This window comes from Lemur catta, chromosome 10 (assembly GCF_020740605.2).
Source record: "Lemur catta isolate mLemCat1 chromosome 10, mLemCat1.pri, whole genome shotgun sequence".
NCBI classification, from domain to species: Eukaryota; Metazoa; Chordata; class Mammalia; order Primates; family Lemuridae; genus Lemur; species Lemur catta.
The window spans coordinates 21,286,320-21,300,282 of NC_059137.1; the positions used below are offsets into that span (position 1 = coordinate 21,286,320).

Genomic DNA, 13,963 nt, shown 5'->3' on the forward strand with positions numbered 1-13,963 from the left:
AATTGTTCCTTTAATAAAGATGCTAAATATATGTTCAACTTCATATATATGAGATAAGGAGAAGAAAAGCAGCTTCTTTGGGTTGCAGGAAACAGAAAATTTGTAATAATGTATAAATGGATGCCACTTATGAAATTTAACTGCTTTAAGGCTTTCCAATCATAAATGTCAGTAGATAAAAAAGCAAGAAGTTCAGACAATTCATCTAATTGGGATGGCCTGTGTTTAACCAGGATATTAGGATTACATTTTCACATATGGAACAACCAGCTTTCAGCTAATTTAAATTTGAAGAAAGGTCTATTACCGCCCTAGGCAAGTAGTGTGCTCAGACTCTGGATACAATTTTAGTCCTATCAGGACATTAGAGTGAAGAACATGAAAAACAAGGTATAAATTGAATATTCTGTATTAAATTAAGTCTAGACAAGTGCATATTCAGCCTTGTATCTTTACAACCACATCACTGCTTCACTGCAAAATGTCAGTCTGGGATGTAAACCAAGGAGCAATAACTCCTATAGCTGGAGGTAGGGTGGCAAAGTAGGAAGTTGGAGTGTGTGTGGAGGGGGAGGTGTTGGTGGATTCTCTTTATGTGTCTCTCAAATCCAGTTTGTGGAAGAAAGAGTGGCTTTAGAAATTCCAAGCAGGTGTTCGTGTTCATGAGCCTGAGTATGCTTCTAATGATTCATTCAATCAATAAATATTTATCAAGCTCCTAGTATGTGCCAAACTCCAAAGTAAGTGCCAGTAATTCAACAGTGAATAAGACAAACAAGGTATCTGACAGGGAAAGAAACAGTAGGGCAAACAGAACAATTTCATGCTGTGAAAGAAATAAACAGGGTAATGTGACAGAATTACTAAGAGGTAAAAAAGACTTTAGATAGGAAATTTATATAAATTCAGGGAGCCATGTGTGTCTACCTCAAAAACACCAACACTGATCCATCTATTTTCCTGTCAACTCCTACTCCATGATTCTATGACAGCAGGCTTAAGAAATAGGTTCTTATTTCTAGTGAAGGATAAGGCAAAACATCAGCTGCGTATAATCGAAGTTCCACTTTGAATTTAAATAACTTTCTTGCCAGATACTATATTATTTTATAATTACAGAGCTTGACAATCTGGTATTATTAATACCACTGACTAGATTAGAGGTACAAAGAGATATATAACAGGGCCTTTGTCTACAAAGTTTTAATAGTAAACACTAAAAAACAGAATACACAAAAAATAGAGCATGCAAAAACTATCAATGATGGGACAAATGGTAAGGGGCAACAGTTTTCAGATAAAGAGGTAATCATGGTAGTATGGAGACACCACTCATAATAAACATCTGAATGATCATAAATTATGATTTTGAACCAAGTAAATAAGATAAGAATGAAAAGACTTTTGCCAGCCAGGGAGACTGATAACACATTCTTATAAAGAGACTGAGGTAGAAGGCACAAATTCTCTTCGAATAAAAGTCTAGAAAATGATTACAGCATAAGAAAACCCTAACGGATTATTTCATTCCATATTATCAGCATGAATGCTGGCCATGAAGAGGCAGTGAATATTTGCAAGAGTGCTTTCTGTTGTAGGAGACTAAGGGAGATATAGAAATTAACAAGACAGAGTTTTTCCTTAAGGAGCTTCAAGGTTAAAAGCTAGCAAGGGAAACTGAACAGTTATCATTTTCATTTTGCAATATAAGATAACATGTAAAGGACTGTTAGAAAAGCAAAAACGCAGAATCACAAAGTAATTAAGAGTCGTTACTCTTAATTTCCTTGATGAACTTTTACATTATTACCATTAACAATTTTTTTTCCATTAACAATTTTTGAAGACTCAAAGGTTCCTAATTTTTCAGGGCCCTCATTACCAGAGAAACATCATCAAATCTCTTCCAACTTAATCAGTTGGAACAGAAATTCATGTGTTCAAATCTCAAGAAAAACTTTCAAAGTATGCACCTGTTTTGAAGTGTCCTCTGTGCAAGATACATTTCATATTCAAATATACTAGGAAATAGAGCAGAAACAGACTCTACTTGCTTTCATTGTCAGTGGACAATGCATTTCTTGTAACACGATCCTATGCAAGGCTTACCCAGTGGTCTATGAATAGGAAGGTACAAATATGATGGGAAGTAACCAAAAAAGTAGGCTCAAACTCAACCCAATACTGGTTAAGTCCTTATGCTCATTAAAAGCCTTATTCTAAAAAAAAAAAAAAAAAAAACCCATGGGGATATGCCAAACCTAAATGACATCAGAAAGGGAAAATCTTAGAAATTATTAAAGCATAACAAATAAAAGTGACTCTGTTTCTCTTCCCACTTGGCTTTTCAGTGACGTGCCATATGTATTTGGATAACTCCTCTTCAAAGCAATCGAACACACCCAACCCATTCTCTCTAGAAATTTTACTTATAGGAGATAAACTGGCATTGATTAGTTTTAGCCTCTTTCCTTCAATAGCTTTAATCTAAGTTAGATTATTTTCTTCCAGAATAAAAACAAATAGTGAGGTAAGAATAAATGAAAATCCAGGGATACTGCAATACTGTTTGCTCTCTTGATCTGTAATGTGAAAACAATGGTCTAACTTTATGGTAATCATGAGCTGTGCTGTTCTTTGGTTTATTCAAGTTTCTCTAGATTCCACAGCCAACTTTAACTACTTGCTCTCAAAGAACTGTTTTTTCTAATTTAGCTCCATTCTCACTGTCTCTTTCTAAGAACTAGGTTCTTAGAAACCCAGTTTGTAGCTGGACTGTACTTTATGGAATCAAGGTTTTTGATTTGTAAAGCAATTACAATTAATGGAACTTACGGAAGAGTTAGTAATGAGGAGTGAAGATGGAACTTCAGCAAAATCCTTGTAAAATGGTATTTATCGAGTCGCTGGGTCTCTGATTTTAGGACAATACTATGTGCATATGTTAGCTCCAGGCTAAAACTCCTGTTCTTGTTTTAAACCTCTGGTATTCACTTTTCTTCTTATCATTATTCTATCATTCCATCAAATTGACAAATTATTTATAAAGAAGAATATTGTTTTTGTCTGTTTAGTGTTGTTATACCAGAATACCCAAGGCTGAGTAATTTATAAAGAAAAGAGCATGGCACCAGCATCTGTTCAGCTTCTGGCAGAGAAGCAGAAAGGTGAGCGGGCAAGTGCAAAGAGACATAGCTATGTTCGCTTTGTAACAACCCGATCTTGTGGGAACTCCTGAGAATGGACATTAATTTATTTATGAGGGTGGATCCCTCATGACCTAAATGCCTCTTAAAGATCCCACCAGCTCTTACACCATTTACAAATGCTAACCAAAAAATCTGCATTATAACTCAGTGATAGAACAGAAAAACAAACAAAAAAAAACCTGTTAGGATTCCTAACTTACAATCTATGATAAAGTCCACCTACAATATTTTATTTGCCATATTGAGCTTATCACTAGGTTAAAAGATTAGAAATACTGTACTGTACTTTCATTTACATTTTTGCTAATTCAGGTAAGCTACTTTTCTTTAACACAATTCAAGAGAGATCATACTGGACAATCACCTTTACATTAGATAATGGAGTGACAGAACTTAACTATATAACTGGAAAATACCTGTCAAAGAATTTGGAAGGTGCTCTGACTATATGACCTACGATAAAGTTACTCAGCCTTTCTGGAGCAGGTTTTCAGCCTGTAGAACTTGGATGGCTGCTGGGAGGATTAAACGAGGTAACATACACAAAGCATCTAGCCAAGTACCTGACAAATGGGAGCTGTTACCATTCTATGGAATTTTAGGGGATAAAAGACCTTGAATAGAGAAAACCCAATGAGTGAACTTCATGGGAGAAGGCATTAATTAAAATATTAGCTTTTGTTAGCTTATCTCCCACAAAATATTCTAGCAAGACCACTTTCAAGTGACTTTCTGCCTATTCTGACTCCTAATTGAAACCATAAAGTGGCTATCAACACTCATGTGGATAGTTCATTAAGAGCTCCTTCTTCTAGCACAGAAAACTTGGAACTTTAAGGAAATACAAGAGAAATGACCTAGAAATTGACTATTAAAAAATTAAGCAAGAGTTTATGTGGAACTTAGCTCATATAAAATAGTTAAGGAAAGAAGTTTCTTTCTCAGGGAAACTTTATTACCATTCAGTTTCTAGGAAACACTTATCTTCAGTTAGGTAGCTCAAATTGGCTATATGCCAACTTTTTTCTATTACCCTGCATACTATTAAATATTGAAAGTGGAACATTCTACACTGAATGTCAAAGAGCTTTGCATTTCTTTCTGCTTCCCTCTTTCCCCCATTTAATAAGTATGGTACATTATTTATACAAATAGTTTTCAAAGTTTCCTTGTATTCAAGGGTCTTTCACAGTCTACCACTGAAGATTATCAAAGTTTTCCCTATTCCTGCCCTGTAACCCCCAACACAGACACAACATACAGCTTAACTAGAGGCCAGAGTCTGCAAAATCTAGTATCTTTAGCAAAATAAACATGAATTTGTGGACAGAATTCAGGAAATTAGCAAAAAGGCTAAATTCCAGTGCCCATTCTGAGTCTTAGCATTGACCTTATTTCTAATAGGTTTAGTTTAAACTTCAAATTCTTTTATTTTCCTGGTACTGCACAATGATGGATAAAAACCAATAATCCATAGGGACTATGGAGATTAGACTGCACAAAAAGCCTACACGGAAGTGGCCATACATCTGCCACATCATGTCTCTTCTGTAGCTCAGACAGATGTAATCTGGAGCCTCAGATAATTCTCCTGGAGACTGCCTACAGTTCTTTCCTGACTTCCATGATAAGGAAGAAAGTTTTGATTCCTAAAACGATTAGGGTCATGTTCCTTTTTAGATTTGTAAAAACATTAAACAAAGAGAAATAGTTGCTCTTCTGCTTTCTGCAGTCATTACTAAGGCCTGCTTATTTAAAAGATTTTGGCAAGCACAGATATAGGAAATTCAAGGTCAAAGACAGTACACTAGCATAAACAGGAATTCATGCTTACGGACTATGTCCACATGATCAAGCAACCAGTTTAACTGGGCTAACCATGCCTTTTGATGAGCTGTACAGGGTTAGGAGATACTCTGAGAAATGGCTCTGGCTTTGTTTCAAGTGCTTCTATGGGTGAACTAGAAAATTCTCTTGATGGTTCTATGAATTCTGCACTTGTGTGGTCCTTTTGGGGAGGGGTGGTAGTGAAGGAGTTGTAGGAATAAAGGGGAGACCTTGATATGATGCTGTAATAAATAGGGCTTAGGTGTCTGTCTATAACTTGGCATTCCAGGCCAATATACTGGAGTTGCTTGGAAAAAACATAGTGGCTACCTGTAAGCAGGAGGGGGAAATACCATGTGATGAATATACAGGGAGAAGACTGTTCCCCTTGAAGGCTATAATGTTGTTCCACTCATCCCTTGGGTCCCGGCCTTGCATTCCTAATCCAAATTGACTGACAGAAATGTGACCACAATTATATGAATATATCCATACAACCTCTTTGATATTTTAGCTGCCTTTCCTTGGCCTGTGTCTGTCTTGGTGTGCAATGATCTTAAATATATTTAATTTTATCAATTTCTCTTACAAAGGATAATTAGACCTGAGTAAAACATAGGTCTCAGCCAGAAACGGGAAAAACCTAAGACTCCTGAAGTTCTACAATACCAATGTATTAAAGACAGTAAGCAAAATGATCAGTGGTAGCAGTAAGAAAATAGGTCAGGTCAACAAGAAAAAAAGAAATGTAAAATGCCTTAAAATTATATACATTCAAACACATATTGTTCCCTCCAGATTAGGTTTGGCATGTGATAGGAGTCAATATGGCACTTGCTACAAAAGTAGGCTTACAAGGACAGTCAGTATCCAGGAAAGTAAATATCCCAAACCCACCACTATCATTACCTCTAAAACACACACACACAGAAACTTAGATTTTATCCTTTTAAAAATTCTCCAATAAAACAATGGCTACTGTTTTCCCTTCTGACTTTTTATCTTTGTTGATAATAATTGCAAGGGACCATCTACAATAAATTCTCACTTGCCTTTCTTCATAGAAAGGTTGGGCTGATAAAGATGTTAAAAGAACTGGCCAAGAATTAATTTAGTGATTATCTGCAGATTTCAGTAATCATCATAATATTATCTCTTTCTTTACCATATACCAAAGTGAGCTCTATTACTTCAGATAATCTGTACAGGATTCCCTGAAAGCACTTTTCATGTAGAAAAACCAAACTATGCCACACTTAAGTGATGGCAGAATTTATGTGGCTGAATTACTCATACATCTGACTAAAGGGCTACATCTAAAGTAACCAACTGCCAGACACATAAAAAGGAAAACTACTTTAATAATTACACTTAATGTACCTTCGTTTATGAATGGCCAATGATCCAGGCAAACAAGAAATGCTGCATGGATTGACAAGTTTTTAAAAGAATAAAACTGAAGCTAGGAATTAGTAGGAATATTTGCTCCTTTACTCAGAAGCTCTTGGCTAAAAATATCTATTTTAGCAAAAAAGGACAATAACTCAGGAGGTACCCTGAGAATCTTATTCTACCTGTATGTATGGAAAGATAGAAAGAAAACCTGTGATTTGATTCTAAGCAGAATAAGACAAAGAAACACTTTATTTCCAGATACTGGTTCAAGGTCATCCCCTTCTATCATAAATTTAATCTTTCTACATCACTCCACCTTATTAAACTGCTCAAACTGAGCAAAGAAAATGAGAAACCTGTTAGGGCAAGACAGATCCTGGGGGAACTGATTACATGATGAATTATACAGCCATTGAGGGCTATCATTTTCAAGAGATGGCCAGGCATGGTGGCTCACACCCATAATCTCAGTGCTTTCGGAGGACAAGACAGGAGGATTGCTTGAGGCCAGGAGTTCAAGACCAGCCTGGGCAACACAAGGAGATACTATCTCTACAAAAAAATTTAAAAATTAGCCGGTCATGGTAGCACGCGGCTATAGTTCCAGCTACTTCAGGGCTGAGGAGGGAGTTTAAAGCTGCAGTGAGCTATGATTGGGCTGCTGCACTCCAGCCTGGGTGACAAAACAAGACTGTCTCGAAAAATAAAATATCCATTGTCCAATCCCAACATCACCTATGTCTTCGGAGCAAACATGAATGGACCATGCAATTATCACATAAGCAACAAAATATAAAGGAAAAAGAACTAGTTTAAATGTAAGAAAGACACAGATGATAAATTCTACATTGGGCAAGTTATTTTATATTTTAGAGCTTCATTTCCTTAACTGTAAAACCACCGAATTATACCATTAATAAAGTTCCACCCAGAGTTAAAACTTAATTGTACATTTTTTCAGTTCAGTTTCCAGGAGAACAGAATACCTCTCCCTCTAATACTCTTTTTTTTTTAAATCATAGCTCAATGTAACCTCGGACTCCTGGGCTCAAATGATCTTCCCACCTCAGCCTTCCAAGTAGCTGGGACACTAGGTGCATGCCACCATGCCAGGCTAATTTAAAAATTTTTTTTGCAGAGACAGGGATTCATGATGTTGCCCAGGCTGGTCTTGATCTCCTGGCCTCCAGTGATCCTCCTGTCTCAGCTTCCTGAAGCACTGGGATTACAGGCGTGAGCTACTGTGCCTGGCCTCTAATATCCTCACTATTAGATTGTAAGCTCCATGAGGACCCTGGCTCATTTATTTTTGGATCTCCTGCATTTTCTAATACTCTGCACACATCAGATTACAAAAATGCAGCCTTAAGGCCACTTGTGGGCTTTTAGATCCTTTTGACTGTGGCCTTTTGACTGAATCCAAATTTTACAGAACAAATCTTTTTACTAAAAGTGATGCAGCAGAGAAAGATGAAGCTTTTCTTGCCTCTTTTGGTGCTTAAACAAGAACTACCTTGAAATCAGAAGGCCGCAGGTCCCCACTCCTAAGTCTTAGACATAAGACAGACTAATTTCCTTAATCTTTTAAAGACACATTGGGCAAACCTCAATTTCCTCTCTACCACCTTAATGAGTCTGAAATAATAATATTAGATAGATATACTTAGACCTTATTCAATACCTTTATCTCAAGAAGCAGCAAAATGTAATTGATGCAGAAGTAACATGGGCAAGTTGAACTTTTTTTAAGAGTTGGTAGGGTATTACGAATTCATCTTGTTCCACTTACTCATTTTTTTTTTTTTTTTTTTTTGAGACAGTCTCACTCTGTTGTCCAGGCTAGAGTGCTGTGGCATCAGCCTAGTTCACAGCAACCTCAAACTCCCGGGCTCAAGCAATCTTTCTGCCTCAGCCTCCCGAGTAGCTGGGACTACGGGCATGCGCCACCATGCCCGGCTAATTTTTCCTATATTTTTAGTTGCACTTACTCATTTTATAGAAGCCTAGAGTATAAAACCACAAAGCTCTTGGGAGAATATGAACATTTACATTTTTTGACCAAATTTACCTTTATAGATACTTTTGTAAAATATTTGATTTGTGACCAATGTGAGGAGAGAGACTGACCATAAACAAAACTCACACCCATTTCTAAAAGTAGAAGAAGGGAAGACATTATATCAGCTGCTATTGACCTTTAAGTGGTCTGAGACTTCTTAAATGAATTAAGTCTCTGGGGCACTGAACCTTGACAAATGTCACATAAAAAGTCAGTAGAGGAAATGGAACAAACTGTAAGATAAAATTAACTTAAAAATGACTTCATTTTGGGCCGGGTACAGTGGCTCATGCCTATAATCCTAGCACTCTGGGAGGCAGAGGAGGGAGGATGGCTTGAGGCCAAGAATCTGAGACCAGTCTGAGCAGAGCGAGACCCCTGCTCTACAAAAAAAAGAAAAATTAGCTCAGCATGCTGGTGCGTGCCTGTAGTCCCTGCTACTTGGGAGGCTGAGACAAGAGGATTGCTGAGGCCAGGAATTTGAAGCTGAAGTGAGCTATGATGATGCCACTGCACTCTAGCCTGGAAGATAGCCCAAGACCTTGTCTCAAAAAAAAAAAAAAAAAAAAATTTAATTTGTACATTTACCAAATGAGTAATTGCATGGAATCTGAACAAATGACATGGTAAGAAACAATGCCATTTCCTTCCTATAAATCCAACTCTATTACCTTATTTTATCTTCACAATATCTCTTCTTTCTAAGATTGAGAAACCAAGGCACAGAGAACTTAAATATCGTGTTCAATGTTATACTAGAAAGCCGTGGAGGTACCTTCGCTAGAATTTAAGTATCTTCACTCCCAGCCCAAGGTTTGTTCCTTACTAAACCTGCCTTCCTCTTTATCCAATGTTGCATTTTGTATTCATAAGTGTCACAATTTTGGTCAGTTTTCCTAATCCTAAATTAGAGGAGTCACCCAACTTGCCTCTGTTTTTTGCCACCGGGAGCTCTGTTACAAACATGGGTTTTCCCAATAGTACTCTTGCCCTGTGTGCATTCTATATGATATACCAATGATAAATTAATTAAGGCATAGCTCTACTTACCTGCTCAAAAAATTCCACTGCCCATTAACATCCTCAATGTCTGTTAACCTCCTTGGTCTGAAATCACAGATCTCTAAAATAAAGATTCCCAACCTACCTTTCAGCCTACATGTACTTTGCATTCCAGCCAAACAAGTCCAACAGCCCAAGTTTCTAGCACTCCTAGGAAATATCCCACACTCTTCTCTCTGGTATCTGTGTTCATTGCTTCTTCAGTCTGGAATGCCCATTGTTATAATCTCTAACGCAACAAATTCTCCCCATTTTCCAAGGTCTAATACTAAGACTTCTGAACATCCGTAGCACATTGCTCATGTATTGTAATTTGCTTTTTAGGCCATACTCCCAGGAACTAATTTCTGCCTGCAAAAAGAAACCTATATATCTTCATCCCCATCTTCTGATACTGATACACTGATTGTATGCTATCTGGCATTTAAGTCTCTCTCTCTCTCTCTCTGTTACAGACTTATCTTTCCAGCCTTATCTCAGTCTAATCCTCTTCACATCTACATATTGCACTGTAACCGATCTACTCACTTTTCCTGAATATATTTAGCACTTTGATACCTGTATGGCTTTTTGGGCTTATGTCATTCCTTTGAATTCATTTCCCCCACCATTTTCTGTATATGTACAAATCCTGCCATTATTTATTCAACACTTATCATGCACTAAAATGTGCTAGAAGTAAGGAAAATGCTAAAACATGGTCCTTGCTCTTCTGAATTTACAATGTAGTTGCTCATTCTTTAAGGTTTAAAATGCTACCTATTCCATGAGCTTTTTCTTGAATTCCTAATGGAGGAAATCTCTCTCTTTTCTGATTTTTCCCTGGCAATCTTCTCTTATGAAAATTTTGACTTACTGTCGTTAAAATATAAGATAAAAAATATCATATATACACAGCTAGTTTCTTGAGGGCAGGAAACTTTCTGACTTCTACCACCTTACAGCATCTGGAAGAACACTCACCAAATATTTATTTATTCAAAAAGTATTTTAATAATGCTTACAAAATCCACATAGGTTTCCAAATCCACCTATAAGGTACTTGCTTTTGTGGAGCTACTCTAGAGAAGGAAACCCTCAGTAAATAAGTAAGCAAATAAATATGTGCAGGTATGTATAATTACAATTTGTGGTAACTGGTATGAAGGAAGTACAACACATTACTGTGGCAGAGAATAACAGTGAAAGAACTAATTTAGATGGAGTGGGGCAGGTGGGAAAAGAGAGAAAGAAGCTCTCTCTAAGGAGGTGACATTTAAACAGACTGACAAATTATTGGAGTTTGGTAGAAGGGCAGAGAAGAGCCTTTCTGAGGCAAGAAAAGAATAAAGGGCATTCAAGGTCAATATGAATAGAACACATTGGTGAGAGAAGAGGCCAATGAGGTTGAAGACAGAAGCATAAGGGGTATCAGTTAAGAAGGCCCTCTAGGTCTTCTTAAGGAGACTAACTTGTATTCCAAGGGCAATTAGAAGCCATTTATGAGTAATATGCAGGGAGTCACATTTCCTGTTTAAGTTCTTCTGTGAGGCAGATTTACAGCAAGAAAAAAAACATTCTTACAGAGCCCTAGGCTATAACCGTTTAATTTGCCAGAATCCAGAAAGGCATCTGTTAAAACTTCAGAAGGATGAGGTGAACCATCTAATTTCTGGGATATAAAATGGTTTGAAGGGCAAAATGAACAACGTTCTACAAGGACTAGTAAGAAGAATTTATTCCTCCCGGATTTTAAGAGCTTCTAAAGTCCCATGCCACCGTTTGCAGGTGAGAGTTAAGCATACAGAATATTGTTAAGAGTTTGGAGTCAGACGATATTCAAATCCTGACTCTGCTCAATTCTAGCCATCTCCTGGTGACATTCCCTATGAGATCTCATGGGTCTTTATAGGTTGGCAATAGGTTTTATGCATAGAGGCTGCTAACTTGTTTAGATTTCAATAGCACTTGGGTAGGATATTTAACAGTATCCTTAGCCTCTACCCGCTAAATGCCAGTAGCATTGCCCCAGCTATGACAACCAAAATTGTCTCCAGATATTCCCCAAAGTCCCCTGGGGTGGGGGGAAATTGCCCTACCTCCCTTGAGAAGCACTTTCATTCTCCAAGTTTCAGTGTCTCATCCCAAACCCATGGAAACATGGAGATAATATCTGTTTTGTCCTCCTTCAGGGTTATTATATGATTCAAATAAGGTAATGGGAAAATAAGAGGGAAAAAAGATCACATAATATATGTAAAAGCATTATTATTACTCTATGAGTCATTATTATTATTCTTATATCATTATGCTCTGTGAGAACTCAACAATGAGGTCAAAGAAAACCATTCACATTTTGTTTGCAGAATGCACTATAAGGCTTAAGTTAAGGCTAATATACCTTTTAGATAGGTATTCAATAAATATTTGTTGATTGATTCTAAGTCTGGATCCAATAGTAACTTCATTTACTTTTGTAGCATGTCCTCAGGCACAAAAGTAAATCGCTGCGAATTGCTGAGCCAGAATAGTGCAGTATGTTTCCAAACCTAACTCCACTAAAAGGATAGCCCTGGATTAAAATAATGGTTACTCATTTTACAGATGGAAAACTGAGGTACAGGTTAATTGACTAGCCGAGGTCACAGGGCAGTTAGTCTACTGGTAGTCAGTCATTAGAACTCCAGTTCTGACCTCAAGTCTAGTGCTCCTTCTATTATTTGTAGAATGGTACTTCTACCCAACTATCTTATGTCCTTGTCTCTTAACACAAAGTTAGCTTTCTTGCTTTCTGGGGGTAACCCAGAAAAACTGATATAAGGAAACAGCTGTAGTTTTGAGAGGAGCCTGGAAAGAAATGTAGACCTATTCCTATAAAGAGGCACAGTTGGATGTCCTCTATATTCAGGGTAAACCAATGTTAAGTTATACAAGTGCTCTGTCAAGCCTATGAAGTCCTTGCCCATTAAGCTGTCAGGGAGGAACTGAATCTAACTGTTACCTACCCCCAGAGTAGTTGTGTTTTGCAATGCTTTATACTGTGCTTACGGCAGATAATATGTGCTAAAGCTGTCACCTGCAGTATTCCCTGCTATACTTTTACCAGGCTCTAAGTGAGGTGAAATGGACTTCCATACAGCCCCAAGCTCCAGGCCATATTCCAGCATTCTGTTTTGTTTTGTTATGAGACAGGGCCTTGCTCTGTCACTTGGGCTGGAGTGCAGTGATGGTATCATCATAGCTCACCGCAACCTCAAATTCCTGGGCTCAAGTGATCCTCCTGCTTTAGCCTCCAGAGTAGCTGGGACTACAGGTATGTGCCACCACACCTGGCTAATTTGTATTTTTTTTTTTTTTTTTTTTTTAGTTTTTGTAGAGATGGGGTCTTGCTATGTTGCCCAGGCTGGTCTTGAACTCCTGGCCTCCTCTTGCCTTGGCCTCCCAAAGTGCTATAATTATATGCATAAGTCACCATGCCGAGACTCCACATTCTGTTAATAATTCACAAAAGTGGCAAATCCCATTCTACTATATATTTTCAGTGTTAGAATCAGAACTTTTAAGAATTCATAAAAATGTCACCATTCTACTTCTTTAAAATATCAGATCACCTCTGATAATTATGCCTTTGTGTGAACTTTCAAATGCAGAATATTGTCACAAAGAGTCAGCATTCTCAATCATTGACACAACAGTTTTCTAGATAATTTTCAGTGAACATATGGGTTGGAGCCCACCATAACCTTTATAATGATTATAATTTACAAGAACATAGAAATTTTAGTTCTAGCCCTGGTTTTTCTATTACATTAGGTAATTAAACCTTTCTGGTCACAGTTTCCTTAGTCAAGGGACAGAATAACTTTTAAGGCTCTTTAGAGCCTTAAAATTTCAGTTAGAAAAGTTTAGATGTGTCTCATAATAGTTTCAACGAGAAACCAATGCATACTTGTCTTTCTTAAATGCACTCTAAATAACAGTTGATATGTTTTAGAGACATTCTAACATTTCATTGGTTTTAACATTTATCAAACACATTTCAGAACATACTGTTCGTATTGTTTTCCAATTCACCAATCTTAAACAATCATCTCTTCTGAGTGGCACCGTGCCAAGCGGAAACGGCAAGAGCAAGAGCTCTCCTTGCTCTTGGAGTCAGACTGCTGTTACAGGGCACTGCTATCTTTTTTTTTTTTTTTTTTTTTTTTTTTTGAGACAGAGTCTCACTTTGTTGCCCAGGCTAGAGTGAGTGCCGTGGCGTCAGCCTAGCTCACAGCAACCTCACACTCCTGGGCTTAAGCGATTCTACTGCCTCAGCCTCCCGAGTAGCTGGGACTACAGGCATGTGCCACCATGCCCGGCTAATTTTTTTTTTTTTGCTATATATATTTTTAGTTGGCCAGATAATTTCTTTCTATTTTTAGTAGAGACG

At 37.4% G+C, this 13,963-nt stretch overlaps 1 protein-coding gene across 2 annotated transcripts in view; it reads right to left on the reverse strand.

Annotated features, from left to right (window-relative positions):
* SLC31A1 (solute carrier family 31 member 1) overlaps nt 1-13,963 on the reverse strand; it is a 30,558-nt gene that overhangs the window by 4,702 nt on the left and 11,893 nt on the right. The window lies entirely within an intron of this gene.